The sequence below is a fragment of the Nanorana parkeri genome, unplaced genomic scaffold (assembly GCF_000935625.1).
Source record: "Nanorana parkeri isolate BGI_ZX_2015 unplaced genomic scaffold, ASM93562v1 scaffold75, whole genome shotgun sequence".
NCBI lineage: Eukaryota > Metazoa > Chordata > Amphibia > Anura > Dicroglossidae > Nanorana > Nanorana parkeri.
The window spans coordinates 988147-1004386 of NW_017306343.1; the positions used below are offsets into that span (position 1 = coordinate 988147).

The window sequence follows — 16240 nt, forward strand, 5'->3', positions numbered from 1 at the left end:
TAATAATAATAATAATAATATAATCTTTCATTCCTAATAACACAAGCAGCCAGATGTCAATACAGGCTCAGAAAATCTAAAAAGAAAAGTGACTTTGTGCATGAAAGAAGACATTGTAGGCTAATGTAGTCTCAACATTGATGGCAATATTCTTCAGACATGTCATTTAGTAATTGTGCCATCCCACTACATATTTCCTTCATTTTATGCAACTCATTTCTGTCTATATTCACAGTAAACGAGTAATGTTAATATTTCCAGTTCACATGTTATGAGAACCTATATTTACACAGTCATGTGCATGTAGTCCCTAGGCACCCAAATGGACCATCTGCTTATTTCATTTTCAATCTCAATCACTTCAAAAAAAGGTTGGCTCCAAATATCTATGTCTCATTTGACACTACAGTTTTAGCCATATTCTGTTGACTAAAGGTTTAGATATGATGAGAGATTGTTATTTGTCAGCTTTCTTTAGCAGAGTCCAGTGTCCAGAGTCCAAAGAAACCAGTACAGTACTGCTAAGGTGTATATAAATTAAGCAGCTTTAGCTAACTTCCATATTGAAGAAGTTGTTTACGGTTTTTTTCACTCCAAGTAAAAACCCTTCAAACATGTAACTTGTAAGAGTACAGAATAAAATTTCAGGGGAAGAAACTGATACACAAATTAGTAACCACGAATTTACTTATTCTCAACTGTTTCCTGATTTACCATTTGTATTTGCTACAGTCACATGGGCAAGTTAACCTATTTCAATGAAAACTGGAACTTCTACAGTAGAAAAGATCAGATGGGATGGATGTTAAACATTAGGCCGTTTCTTCGAATAAACCCAGATACACATGCAAATGTTAAATAACCACATATCAAGCAAATGCGTTTGCCAACAAAAAGCAAAAGAAGATCCCAAAGCCACCGTTTGCATGAGCAGGCTTATCAACAGAGAAGAGTAGGATTTGTGGATCAGGAACACCTGAATTGGGGGAATGTTATCTTTCTGAAAATATTTTTTTTTTCAATTGCTAGATAATCATACAATTCATTGATTGCTGTTTATCTGGATTTAGAAACTGCACAATTATCTTCAAATTGGACAAATCAGCGTCATCCAATTCACAAATTAGTTTGTTCATCAATAAATCATGATGAAAGGTGCTACCATATAGGATCAAATTATATTTTAAAACAAAATACAGAATTACCTTGAATTTAAATGCATACGTTCCATTTTTGCATTTTACTTGTTAAAACAAGTTTTCAGATAATTGATGGTCAGTGACTATCTTTTGTTAGGTTTAATGGCCATTCCAAAGTTGGCTACTTTTTGCCAATATCGAATAGCAGGAATTACAATGTACCTAAAGAAATAAACATTTTTTTTTTAGAATTGGATTGAGTGGTGAGTGCTTAGAACCACTGTCAGAATATAATTGCAGGTTATAATTGCTGTTTGTGTCCCCATTAGAAAGATTTGCTCTCTCTAACTATCAATAGAACAGGAACAGGGGGGAAATCTTCCAATGGGGACACTTGACTCCCATGACAACTCTCTAAGAGAGGATATACCTCCCGTTGGAAAGATATCTTCTGACTTCCTGTTGAGTCTACAAGACAAAAAGAGGAAATCTCCCTAGTGAGGCACAGATGGAAAAAAAAAACTGACAGCAGTTCTTTATTCTATCCAGAATAACCCTTCCCTACTCTATCCTAAATGAAAAAAAGTTTTGCCTTTAAATATTTTTTAACCTCTGCAGGTGTCAATGAAAAGGGAAAGAGTTCAAAACCCTCCCCTTTACACTCCTATGTGAATAATGTCCAAAGACTAAAATGTAATAAGGCAAAAAATAAATAATCAAAAACATACATATAAAAATACCATGTTAATGTTCAGTAAAATAGAATTCTGAAATCAGTCGCTAAACGCTGATTAACTGAGACTGTATGGTATAAGTTATAGTGTCATATAGTTCAACAATAAAAAGCATACATGTGCACATCATGATAGTCATGTGTAATTAATCAGAAATCCACAAAGTAATGTAGGATCATACTGTTCTAGTGTCTAGGCATCAATCAAATATAATTTTTCGATCATTCAGGCAGTGCAACTAAAATTCACAAAGGTTGATTAGCCTTAAATCTAACTGGGTGTAGAAGATGAATTTAGCTTTGCAGGAATGGAAAATAATTTAATCCCGTTAGTAAGTCACCTCACAGCGTCATGGTTTGCTCTCTTCTCCAGTACTGTCATAGCCAATGACAGTTTAATGGATTATTGCTATTATGCTGTATAATCCCCTGTGTATTAGTTGTGGATGTAGTTGTATGCAATAGCTGCATGTGCCTGCATATAAATATTTAATTTTTCCTTTCTTTCAAGTTGTCTCCTAACATAACATGCCCTGAGCAAATAATGAGTATGACAAATGATCCAAATATATTTTCATGACATTGTTAGAATTGTACCAATATAATCTATAAATACAAACTAGCAAATAATCTCAAAGGCTTTATATTTTTTAATCAATCTATTGCAGATTTTATTGTAGAATATGATAACAAAATAATTAACTACAACAACATATATTTTTATCAGATGGAGGGGTTTCCCCAGAGGTAGACATAACATTTTATGCACCAATTCCTACAGTTATCACTGCAATTTAAAACACATCATCATAGATGGGAATTAATAATTTCTACTTTTTCATGTAAATCTCCCAAGATACATGGACTACTTTTTTAACCTTCATGGAAAACAAACTCTAGAAGCTTTTGTTTCCTACTGTCAACTACATGCTGTAAATATTTATGTTTGTTTTCAACAAATATGAGAGATTTCTAGACCCTACAAGTTAAGTCCCCTAAGTCATCATGCTCTAATGTACCTTAATACAACCTAAAGCATAATAAATATGGCTATTTCCTATCTTGTGGGTTTTTTATGCACTTCCTCTGCGCTATACTGTCGGTCGGCATACTTTAATGGTCTTTTTCCTGTCATCTGTTTGCCTTTAACTGGCTCTAATCTGTTTCTTTGCCCTCTCTGTACCTTTGTCTTGTCTCAGAAATCCAAAAGGGTACATTAGAATTCTCTTTCCTCTAATGGATGGTGTTACATCCATTAGAGGAAATAGAGTCCATGTGATGCATTCTCGCTCCTGATAGATGGGCCCTTGGTATGAATTCCTGTGTTAAAGAAGAAGTTCAGGGAAACTTTGTCTTAAGCCTCGCAGTTGGGCTACCTCTGCACTTCAAGGGTTAAGTACTTGTTTTGTTCTAGGTGCAAAAAAGGTATACTCACCCAATCCTTGGCTTGCTTGGAGCTTGCTCTTAGACCGGTCCTCCCAGCATATCTCCCCCTCTGCTGCAGCTGTCTAAGGTCCCTGAGTAATCACATTCTATACACAGTTTACAGAATGTGAGGGCCCAGAGGGACATACCACTGCTGCACCATATGAGACAGACTAGAGGGAGCACTGTAGGAGCCAGCTGGCTCCAAGGTTCCGGGGAGTATAACTTTTTCTTGTATCTAGACCAAAATGAGCACTTAACCCTTGCATTGCAGGTGTAGCCCCACTGCAAGGATTAGTTTGTCTTAGATCTTTGGATCTTGTGGCCTGGTCTGTCCTGTTTTTGCTTTTGCACTTTTTTCACCTGTCTATACATATGTTTAAAATATGTCAGTACAGGTTATACTGCCTGAACTGACAGTCTATAAATCAACTCATTATATACTATGACTGCTAAACTGAAAACAAGTCCAGCTTGTCCCTTGTACCAGATATTTATCTGATGGCCATTTGCATGACCCTTTGTAAGTTCTGATGCTTTCCCTGTCCACCTGCCAGTAGTCATAAGTGTGGCAGATCTAAAGACTGCAACCTGAAAGTGTCATGCAGCCAAATCCACTGAACGTTGTCTCAGGACCTACTGCCACTGGTGACACAGAATACACATCTGCCCTTGTCTTTTTAGACCTTTGGCCACTAGTTTCTGTTCCAAATCATACTCTGGACACCCCAATATGCTTGAATTCTTAAATCCCCTATATATGACCATCAATCTCCATTTTCTCTATTTTCTACTTATTTGTCACCCTAGAAAATGACCGTTCTAAAAAAATTTGCTTTAGTTCTAGCCATCCCCCTGGTCCATAATGATGATGACAAGGAAGATTATGGCAATAATGCTAGAGGTAATAATGGGTTGAGTGCTCTAGAAGTAGCTGAAAATAAAAAAAAAGGTGAGAGTAAATAGTTCTGGTAGATTTTCATGTCTCATTCGAGGTGAGCATTGCCATAGATAGGGAGAGCTCTTACCAAGATCAACAGGTGGTGAGACATCTGCCCATCATTAAACAGCTTTTGAGCAGCTTTAGAGCACTGCAATCTTTGTATTTTCAGCCAGCTGATAGATACAGCATTTACTATGTAAAACATTGTTCTCTTTTCTGCACAAAAAAGGACCAATTGTCTATCAAGGACCTATCTGACCTCTACATAGCCCAGTATTTTCAAACAATCCTAAAATCAGGTAATATAGTAACATTGTATGTAAGGTTGAATAAAGACCGTGGTCCATCCAGTTCAACCTATGTATGTGAGTAAGTGAGTGTGTGTGTGTCTTTATCTTACTCTAACACTTCCCATCTCCTTGTAGCTTCTGCGAAAGAAGAAACCCATCTAGAAGTTTCTTAAATTTATCAATGTTTTGCTGGGAGCATGGTGGCCCCTACGGCAGCCTTAGCCTTGCTACATTTGTCCATAGAGGTTCTCCCGCTCCGAGCTAGAACAGTCATCTTACATCTCCTCATAGCAGCCAAGATGCTGATCGCCCAACATTGGAGAGACCCTTCCCCACCAAATTACCATGATATCCTCCGTAGACTGAACCTCCAATGTGCCTATGAACGTATGTTTGCCTTAAAAGGTGGTAAATTGAAATCCTACCTCACAGCATGGGAGTGCTGGATTAAACACCCTATGTATAAAACCTGACGATTTTGGATATTTTCATGTATATCGTGCACACTATTCTCTAGGTACCTGTAATCATAGTTGTCTTATCTTTTTGGTTGCTTATTATTTATTGTTTGCTGTCTTGTAATTTTTTTTTGTTGACAAAAACCTAATAAAATATTTGAAACAGAAATGTACCAATGTTATCCACAGATACCACCCCCTGTGGTAGTGAGTTCCAAACTTTCACCACTCTCACAGTGAAATACCCCTTGCAAATTCTAAGCCTGTACCCACTCTCTAACCTCTTGTTGTGTCCCTGAGTTCTCAATATAGTTTTTGGATTAAACAGTTTGTTCCTAATATTGTGATCCTCATTGATGATTTTGAAGACTGCAATAAGGTTTCCTCTTAATCGCCTCTTTTCTAAGGTGATTAAGTTTAGATTTTGAATGCGGTCTTCATAACTCAGCCCTTCAATCCCTTTAGTTAATTATGTAGCCCTTCTTTGAACTTGTTCCAGTTTCAGAACGTCCCTCCTGAGAGTCAGCGTCCAGAACTATACCGCATACTCAATATGGGGCCGAACCAATGATTTATAAAGGTGAAGTATTAGTCTTTGATCCCTTGTGGCAATCCCACTTTTAATACACGCCAGTATCTTGTTAACTGTACTGGCTGCTGCTTGCCATTGTTTAAATTTGCCAAATCTGTGATCTACGAGGACCCCCAGGTCTTTTTCTATGTCTGACTTCCCTAATGTAGCACCCACCAAGTAGTAGTTTGTGCACATGTGCATAACCTCCCAGGTGCAATTATAGTTTTAACAAAGTTTTGTATGGTCTGCCTAAGAGTGAGCAATAAACTGGCTGGTTGTTAATTAATTACTTTTGAATGCCATTCACAGTGCATAAACTTTTACATGGATGTAAAATATAGGACAGAACAGACATTAAAGTAATATTAAAGTCAAAATGTTTTTAAGCTTTTTCAAATGCTGATTAAATAACTTACAATGGTTTCTGTTCTTTGATAAAAGTTTTAGTTTCCTGTAGAATCATCTGGTTCTCTGAGCACTGGCCCTGATATCCTGGTTTAGGGTGGCTCCTTTCCCTTGCAGGGTCCTATGGGTCCACCCTTGTGTGTGATAGTAAGCTGTGTATGTCTCCACAAACACAAAGGCACAGCAAGTCAAGACACTGCCCGGCTCCCTTCTTCCCTCATTTCTATTCCCTTCCCCAAGCTATACATGGACAACTGCTGGAGACTTCTGTAATCTCTTTTGTGATCTTGTACTGAACAAGAAGTTCAGAAATACTCTACTGGACAATGTATATTTGTTTGATCTGGATTCATTATTGAAAAAAGTTAGAGTTTAATACTACTTTAAGGATTTCTTTTCTACACACATGCTTATGGGTACAAATCTGTTACCCTATTTGCACCAACCAGGTTCACAACAGATCACTAAAATTTCCCTCATCAAACTTATTAATAATTTTAGGAAATGTTCTTATCTTGAGTGTTCACACGTCCTTTTGCCTGTTTGGCCATGATGCAAAGAGAAAAAGTAGTTTTGTAAACTTTTTATACAACCAGTACATGATTATTTAGTCAGAAAAGAAACAGTGCAGTAATAAGCACAGTGGCCTTCTATTCCCTTCACTCAAATAGGCCATTAGCTGCCCTAGGGCAAGAACTACTCGGTAAGTATCTTATCTCTTCACTGTCAAAAAAGGCTTGCGATAACTGCAGACCACAGTGTTTAGAAAGTTTAACTACTTCATATCTGTCAGCGTTGTACCCCTGCCTAAGCAGAGCTTTTTTTGCTTATAAGATGGTTTGATTTTGAGCTAATTAACCTTTTGATATTGTAGTCCATCACAAAAAAATATACATTATTGTTTTCACTGAATATTCATTTTAAGTGATAATAGAAAGAAATATTGATAAAATACAGATAAATATTGTTATATACATACTTTCATGCAGTTTGCAGATCACTATACTGTACAGTATGTTTACACTAAATGGTTTTCTGAATTTAAGTACTCCTCCATACTCATTTGTATCACAATGAATGAAAATGACAGTGCACATACACAGGAGGAGCAGTAACTGATGATGAAGATGTTTATGAAGAAGCTGTATAGTGCCAAGCAAGCTTCACAGCAAAGATCTCGGCTGAAGTGGATAGATACTGTGTGACTTATCAGGAAGAATAAGAGAGGGGATCAGAGCCCACTTAGTGTAAATCCACTAAAAGTGGACTTGCATTTTAGAAAATATCTAACATCTTTGATGGAGTGTGGAAGGTTAAGTGCCACTAAACTCTTGTGTTAAATCTTAAAAATGCATTCTAGTACCTTAACTATTAACATAAATGTTGTTTATTTGTATATCACTCGGCTGTAGATCCTCAAATCATCTCTGAATTGATGCTTACACCGTCCTTCCTTTTGGAGGGTGGCTACTTTTGTTCCCCATGTATGTGTTGTAAAGTAGCCACCGCTCCAAGCTTGCTCCCATAGTGGACTACAATCTCTTGTTTAGTTTACTAATTTGTATTGAGCTTGGAGTGGTGGCTACTTTACAACACACTCAGGGACCAAGTAGCCACCCTGCAGAAGGAAGGACAGTATCGGCACCAATTCACAGATGATTTGAGAATCTATAGCCGAGTGATACACAAATAAGATACATTTTTGTTAATAGTTAAGGTACTTGAATACAGTTTTAAGATTTAACACCAGAGTATAGTGTCACCTTAGAACATCTGTCAAGTTAGTAGTGTTGTGCCCCCACTGGTGAGATTTACACTTTTAATTTACCCTTGCGATCTTTGGTACCAAAAAGGTTCTGGTTGTCAGCAAAACCAGAGGTAAGAGGAAATCCTGTTCCAGTCACCTGTCTAAGAAGGGATTTCCCCTACCTTTTGGAGAGATTTTCTCTCACTTCCTGTTGTATCTCTGTGATGGAAAGGAAATCCCTCCAACAGGGTTCAGAGAAAAACAAACTGACAGGGGCTTTATTCATTCCTCACTCTATCCAAAGCAAGAAAACAAAGGTTTTGGATTCAGATACACTTTACACAACAATTTTGATAAAATATTTAATATATGTTTTGAATTATGAAGATGATTGCTTTCCTATGGCCACCTGATTGTTAGATACTATCTGCCTGTGCATGTGCCTTACAATTATTTAAGCACAGTGTAGAACATGTGTGCACATTTTATTGTTTGCACTGTTATGTATGTTTTATGATGAAAAGGCTGACATCTGTGGATTTGTCCTTTAATAATGCATACTGCCTGGTTGTTGCTTTGGTACCTGTTATGAGAGGAGCCTTGTCTGGAAGAAGAAAGATAGTAGCAATAAGTTAATGATATTTGTCATTTATTTGGCATGTATAATATGAAAATGTCCACTGACAAATGCATATTAAATGTATACCTTTCTCTCTCAAACGTTTAAAAATGAATGATCTACTGTTCAATCATAAAAAAGAATGATTGTGCACTTTATCTTAATTAGGCTATCTAATGTTTATAAGCTAGAGGTAACAGAATTAACAATAATTACAGTTGATAGAACCTGACATACCGTTAAGTATTTGTATACAATATATAAACAATTTACAAGACACAGAGCTACTTCTTTGTCTAAACTAAGATTTCCTCTTACTAATTTAAAACTGTGATTTTATTGCTGGATTTAAAGGAAGATTAGAGTCTCATTAGTATTTTCCAGATACACATTTGATTGTGGTGGCTTAATATAAATAATGTTATCAATTTATAGTTTGTAACTAGCTATTCACAAAGCTGCCGTAGGCAGCTGAGTGATTAACCGACCCGAAGGGAAGTGAGCCGAACACTTCAGGCTTGTACGGCTGATTTTCAGGCATGTTCGGCCGGCCCGAAGTGCCGAAGGAGTTTGACTCAGCCAGTCCAACATCTGGATCGGCTGATCCAAACCGCCGGCAGGCTACTCAGTGCTGTTCAGCCTATTCTCATAGATGCCGAACAGCAGTGAGTGAATAACCGAATGCCGCTGAGCGGCATTCGGCTCGGCTATTCTGCTCTGTACCTCTGTGGTACCGAGCAGAATAGCAAAACAGTTAAAAAAGTAGAAAAAATAAAATAGAAAACGATTGAGTGGAGCTAGCAGTGACAGCTAGCTCCGCCCAACTGTTTTCTATTGGCCGGGCGGTTCTGCTACCGTCAGAATGAAATTAAAAAAAAACACCATAGGAATGCATAGCTAGATTCCTATTGGCTATTTCACTTTGCAATAGCCAATAGCAAACTAGCTATTGCACCCTCGCTCTGCTGCTGTCAATCACCAGACGGGGACCTGATGGAGAACTGCAGGTCCCCCTCTGCTGATTGACATCAGCAGTGGGCGGGTGCAATAGCTAGATTGCTATTGGCTATTGCAAACTGAAATAGCCAATAGGAAACTAGCTAAGCATTCCTATGGTGGCTTTTTTTTTTTTTTCTGACTGAGGGCGGCCCGGAGAGGCTGTTGTGATATCATAGCGGCCCCGTCGGGTTCTCAGTGTGTAATGACAGATGGCGTCCCTGATTACCTGGTAACCCGGGACACTTATCTCTTTGGCTCTGGCTCTGATCTCTCATTTGGCCAGCTTTGGCTTTCACCTTGGCTCAGTGGAGCCGAGGCATATGCCTTCAGCTCGACCAACTTTGGAAGCTGTACGGGCTATAGTCAATAGCCCGTACAGCAGCTTTTCGGTTCTACCTAACTGAAGGGGTCCTGGGGCCGAAGCTAGCCGAAGGATCAGCCGAAGCTACGGCTAGATCCTTCGGCAGCTTATTGAATAGACCTCTATGTGTATAGGTAAAGCCCTTTTGGTGCCTTAATTTGACACTTTCACATGGCTACTAATATACCTTGCACCTTTAACTCTTTCGCTGCCAATTTTTTTTTCCCCATGCATGTTATAATCCACATTTTAGGCCTTAAAATTACTTAAAACCCCCAAGAGTTATCCTTTGTCTGAAAGCCCAGACCCTGTAGAATCAAATGGTGGCAGTTGCAAATTTGTATGTTGCATGATATTCTTTATCAAACCCAAAATGACTTACTTACTCTTTATGAAACCCAAATTTCATTAAAAATTAAGTGTTTTTCCCCAGAGTTCTCTTAAGGGCTACAGCTCGCAGAGACCGCTGCAGCCGGGAAACATCCCGACAATGCTGTTGAGATCCACCCAGCTGCGTGAGGGACAGCTGGCTCTGCCTATCCAGAGGCAGAGCCAGCTGAACCCGCCACTTTCCTCATCCGTTCCTCCAGTCAGCGCTGGAGGATCGGAGTGGGGAGGGTAGGAATTCCTGCGGAGAGCGGTGAGTGACATTCACCACTCTCTGCAGGGAGATGATCAAGAAGTGAGCGAGCGACGGTATGTGTTTACTCACTTCCTGATCTATTGAGCCGATGTGTGATAGTTTCATTGTCACGCGTCGACTCGAACTATGAGGATGAGTGATTTTCACTCACCTCATAGTTCTCCTTTAAGTTAATGTTAGTGCACAAAAACCCAATATGATACAAATTTTTTTGTAAAATATAAAAGATGAAGCTGTGCTGAGTAAATGAACACACAACATGCCAAGCTTACAAATTGCGCGTGCCTGTGAAAAAGCGACAAAATACAGTACCTCAAATTGTCTATAGGTCACACTTTAAAAGCCTGTGCAGGTCATCAGTTTAGAGTTAATCATGAACATTAGCTCAAGAATTATTGCTCTCTTGCTGGTGCCTGCAGGGATACCCAGCATGTGTAGTGCATTCACCGTTTTCATACGCAGGTGCACCCAATGCTTGTTTACATTAGTATGCACACATTCGTGGGGGCGGGGGGCTTTAAAAAAATATTTGGGGTATTTTGACATTTTTTTTATTATTCTTTATTCACTTCAGGCTTGCACGGCTTTATGAAAATGTTTCAGTATAAACAAAGCATAAACATAGTAAATAAATGGAGGCATATACAAGCAGTAACAAAAAACAAAAAAAAATACACCAGGATCAGTGTTGCACATCAAATTAGTCAATAATAAGCCCAACTGCTATAATTTAAATGTATTTTCAGTTTATTTTTCAAAACCTTTTTAGTTAATTTCATTGCTATCACATAGGGGGCTCACAACCCCCTATGTGATAGCATAGTAGTGGTGACAGGTTCTCTTTTGGTTACATTTGGGGACTATATAACCCCTAGTGTTACCTTTCCACTTCAAAGAAGCTTTTCAAGCATAGATCGTGCTTGAATAGCTTCTTACCTGGCTTCTCTAGCCGGAGAATGACAGCTGAGGAGCTAGAAGTGGGGACCACTTTACCGGCCCATGGAAGCAACCAGAATCTCTTCCTCGGTAAAGCCATCCTTCATAAACAGGTAAACAGAGTATATATAGAGTACTATAGCCACCAGAAATGTGTTTTCAAACCCAGCGCCGTAAGTGATCTGGCACTGGCAGAAAAAAGGTTAAATGCTAAAAAAAAAGCCTATCAAGTCATTTTTATATTTTAAAAAACGGAGTGGATAGAATACCCAAATGAAGACGCACATCAGTCTCTCTCACTGCTAACAGTGCCTAGATGGATGCTTAGACTTCCCTAGACTGACTCTTTTTCATAGAAGTTTTTAAAAGATTTGTAAAAAAAACGAGATTCTCACTCTCTGCAGCAGGTATGTTACTGTAAAACTAGGCCAGTGGAAGCTTTAAGGCAGTGGTTGTCAATGTTTGGTGTATTAGGGTCTCGGCTGTGGCTCCTTTTATCACTTACGAGTCACAAACATTCAGTGTATGTAGTGCTAGAAAGGAATGTTGGACATTGTAGACATGCTGGAGGAAATGGAGGAAAGTTTGTAGCATGTCCAGACTGTGGACATGCTACAAACTTGGTTGATGTATGCTGAGTCAATAGAAGCATACTGTCAAACAATGAGAGACTGGTAGATTTATGTGAAGGTAGTAGAGATCACTGCTATTATCCCTTTACAAATCAATGCTCCCAATCCCTCTACAAACTGCTGGGGTTCTAGAGCCAGGCCCGGCGCTACCGCAAGGCAAGTCAGGCGGCCGCCTTACGGCGCTGCAGGGTGAGGGCGGAAAAATAGGGCATTACTTGTACTTGTCAAAATGCCCCGATGTTTGCGCTATGTTTTTTTTTTCACTTACCTTCGGTGCGGGAGAGCAGCGGCGAGTCAGCGCTGGTCTAGTGAGAGGAGCTCCAGGTGGGGTCCTAATTTAGCTGGCCGGCGACTGCCAGAGGATCCCGACACACGCGGCACCTCAGGCAGTTGCCGGCCAGCAAAAATGCACCTTGCCTGTGTAGGCAAGAATCCTAGCACCGGCCCTGCCTAGAGCCACACAACAAGTAGGCCTAGCACCAGGGTTCTAGAGCTACTCCAATGTCCCCAGCTCTCAGATCAAGCCCTATGGGCAGCACTGATTGGCCACAACATCAAAATCACCAAGCAATCAAGGCCCAGGACAAGGACAAAAGATTTCAAGAGGCAGAACCCTTCCAAAGGCCCTTCTAGAAGGTCACTCCAGGTACTAAACAGTTTGCTTGACCCTACACACTAAACACAACTCTTTATCAATTGCACAGCTGCCAAATATGTAAGACTAACCCATATCATGATTCTAAAACAACGCTCTGGAATAACTAAACATAGGTTAGCAGATCATATAAAAAGCAGCACAAATCTAGAAGAATCCTGTAAACAGCAATACATAAAAACAAAAAATTAAAGCTTAACTCTAGGCAGATATAAAATACATAAATTATTGTAACTCTGCAATCAATATTAAATCATTAGATGTATTTTTAAATGCAAGCAGTGTAAGAGTTTGGTTTTGACCTGTTATCAGTCCCTATACAGCAGGGCTGGAGTATGAGAGGAAGTAGCAGCACAAGGAGCCAATCAGCTCACAAGAAGCATGATAATAGAAGGAGAGGGCAGAGTGGCAGAGGGATGAGCCCATCACTGTGTGGTTTTTCCTTTTACTGTCTAGTCACTGGCAGGTGCAGGTCACTGATGATCTAGGCTCAGCAAAAGCGGAATAATTAATGATGGCCATCAGACTGATGACATCTGGTGGCAAAAACAAAGTACTCTGGGGGAACTCTCTGTATTTAAAGTGACATTAAACCCTCAGATTTTTTAACATAAAACAATACTGTAGAGTGTGCCTTACTGTAATCCATGGTTGTTTCCCTTCTCTTTGCTGCTCTTCCTTTTAAATCTGTATCTGTTCTCATGCTGGGCAGAACTTCTGTTTTGCAGCAGACTGCCTTGTCTCTGAAATGGATACATGGTGTCTGTGTGTAGCTTCACAACCTGAGCCAGCACTACAGAAAGAGGAACTCAGCTGCAAAGGGAAGTTCTCCCAAAGCATGAGAAGAGATACAGATTTAAAAAGAAGAGCAGCAAAGAGAAGGGAAACTACCGTGGATTACAGTAAGGCACACATTACAGTATTGGTTTATGTTAAAAGATCTGAGGGTTTAATGTCACTTTAAGCAATTTTTTGCACTAAAAGCTGGTTTTGTTTTTTTTTTAAATCTTTTAATGGGCTATTCGCTTTTAATTATATTAGTCTGGAGTTTTATTTTAAGCAAGACAAAAGAGAACTGCATCCCACCATATAAACGAGGCAACTATTTTTGCTTATTTTATATGTAGGTTGTATTCCAAGGTTTTAGCACTTTACCAGTGTTTACAAGAGTGTTAATTACGTGTGCAGCATACCACAGTACCAAAAAAAAAAAAGGAGTTGTAAAACAGATTTTATGTGTTCTAGTGGACATTTGGAGAAGATAATAAGGCTGATTTACTAAAGGAGTTGATCATTTTCACATGATAAATTGTGTGAATATTTACTTATTTCATCTGTACATGGCTGGATAACTGAAGTGAATATTCACAAAATAAATGTGCATGTCAGTCTCCTCCTACTCTTTTATTTTAACAGCCAAATATCCAAACCTGATATTCTAATATAACCTAACCAGCTGCTCTTCCTTTTAAATCTGTATCTGTTCTCATGCTGGGCAGAACTTCTGTTTTGCAGCAGACTGCCTTGTCTCTGAAATGGATACATGGTGTCTGTGTGTAGCTTCACAACCTGAGCCAGCACTACAGAAAGAGGAACTCAGCTGCAAAGGGAAGTTCTCCCAAAGCATGAGAAGAGATACAGATTTAAAAAGAAGAGCAGCAAAGAGAAGGGAAACTACCGTGGATTACAGTAAGGCACACATTACAGTATTGGTTTATGTTAAAAGATCTGAGGGTTTAATGTCACTTTAAGCAATTTTTTGCACTAAAAGCTGGTTTTGTTTTTTTTTTAAATCTTTTAATGGGCTATTCGCTTTTAATTATATTAGTCTGGAGTTTTATTTTAAGCAAGACAAAAGAGAACTGCATCCCACCATATAAACGAGGCAACTATTTTTGCTTATTTTATATGTAGGTTGTATTCCAAGGTTTTAGCACTTTACCAGTGTTTACAAGAGTGTTAATTACGTGTGCAGCATACCACAGTACCAAAAAAAAAAAAGGAGTTGTAAAACAGATTTTATGTGTTCTAGTGGACATTTGGAGAAGATAATAAGGCTGATTTACTAAAGGAGTTGATCATTTTCACATGATAAATTGTGTGAATATTTACTTATTTCATCTGTACATGGCTGGATAACTGAAGTGAATATTCACAAAATAAATGTGCATGTCAGTCTCCTCCTACTCTTTTATTTTAACAGCCAAATATCCAAACCTGATATTCTAATATAACCTAACCAAACCTAATCCTAAATTAACCTGATACTGATCAAGTAGTGGTTAGAAGGAAGAAACATTTTAAAATTACAGTTGGTACTCAGACACTGCAAAGGATGTGATAGCAAAGCTTAGGAAACGCGGTGGTATTCAATGGTTGTGCCTTGCAGGCATAAAGATACATGCAAATTAATAGGTCTGATCTAACACACTTTGTGGCTGATATTTTATCTTAATAGTTGTTGATCCAGAAGAAAGAGCGATTACAATGAAATGCATGCATAATACATTTACATGTATACATTTACTGTAACAATGGATATACAGGACAATATGATGGTAAAAATGTGGAACTTACGTCAAAAGTTACTTAAGGTAAACATTACAATCATAACATTAGTTTACTGAATCTGCCATTTGCCATTGTTGCATTACAGTAATTCCATACTTCTCTGAAATATATATTTTTCTCAGGTTCCTGTGGTAGCTTTTATAACGAAAATGGCATTTTCTTAGAAATAATCATAGAAAAATATATCTATTTTTTGAATGTTTTAAACTCACTATCATTAGTATTAGCAAGTTGTCTTAATGAGGGTGATAACAGCTCTTTACTATTAGATCTTTCCCCGATTGTCTCAGGCCTGTCCAGCGGATATCTTAGTTCTCCTTTGCAGCATCCTATCAGTGCATCAGGTCTTGCTCAGATAAGTTATGAACTGCCAACTTCTTCAACAGCTCAACAGGCTTTCCTGCTCCAGTGACAGATTTCATTATTTTCTATGGATTAATTGAGTTTTTTTAAGATAGTACAAGGGTGATATATTCACATATTTTCTCAGTCTGTTTATGTCCCTGGCCACAATCAACTGCACTGTGTCTAAATGACAGTTGCTTGCATCAATAGAGATTGATGATGGCATAAGAAAAATCTGTCAATCATGCACTAAAGCCCATCTATCTACTGAGGAAGTTCAAAGCTTTGAGCGAGATGCAGCTAACCACTCAGCTGAAGGAGACTTTAGTGCCAGGACCAGGGGACTACAATGCCCAATACAGTCATAGAGAAGATGAACCAATGCAACAGAGATGTGTTAACAGAGAAATATCTGAATAAAAGTATGACCACTTAATGAACTGGAAAGAAATGGAACCTCACAAATGGCATGATATCCCAGGCATGTTGGAGTTTCTGTCCCCACTTCTTCACCAGTAACTACCTGGGTATTTAGTATCAGTAGAACCACCAAAATCTGCATTCTCAAGCAGGTAAACAAGGTCCTTCTACATCACTTTGTGAAATGCACCCATTTCCTGCACACCAAATTTGAGTAGCAGGAGCTAAAGGATAGGTTCTTGCAATTCAGAGAGACCCAATGTTTAAGGAACAAACAACTATACCCACATCAGGAAAATAGTTTTAAAGATCAAGAAAATAACCACTGAATGTCAATGACCTATT

General features: G+C 38.6%; 1 protein-coding gene across 1 annotated transcript in view; it reads right to left on the reverse strand.

Annotated features, from left to right (window-relative positions):
* The window catches only part of LOC108804841 (metabotropic glutamate receptor 8-like), a 786696-nt gene that overhangs the window by 755349 nt on the left and 15107 nt on the right, over positions 1 to 16240 (reverse strand). The window lies entirely within an intron of this gene.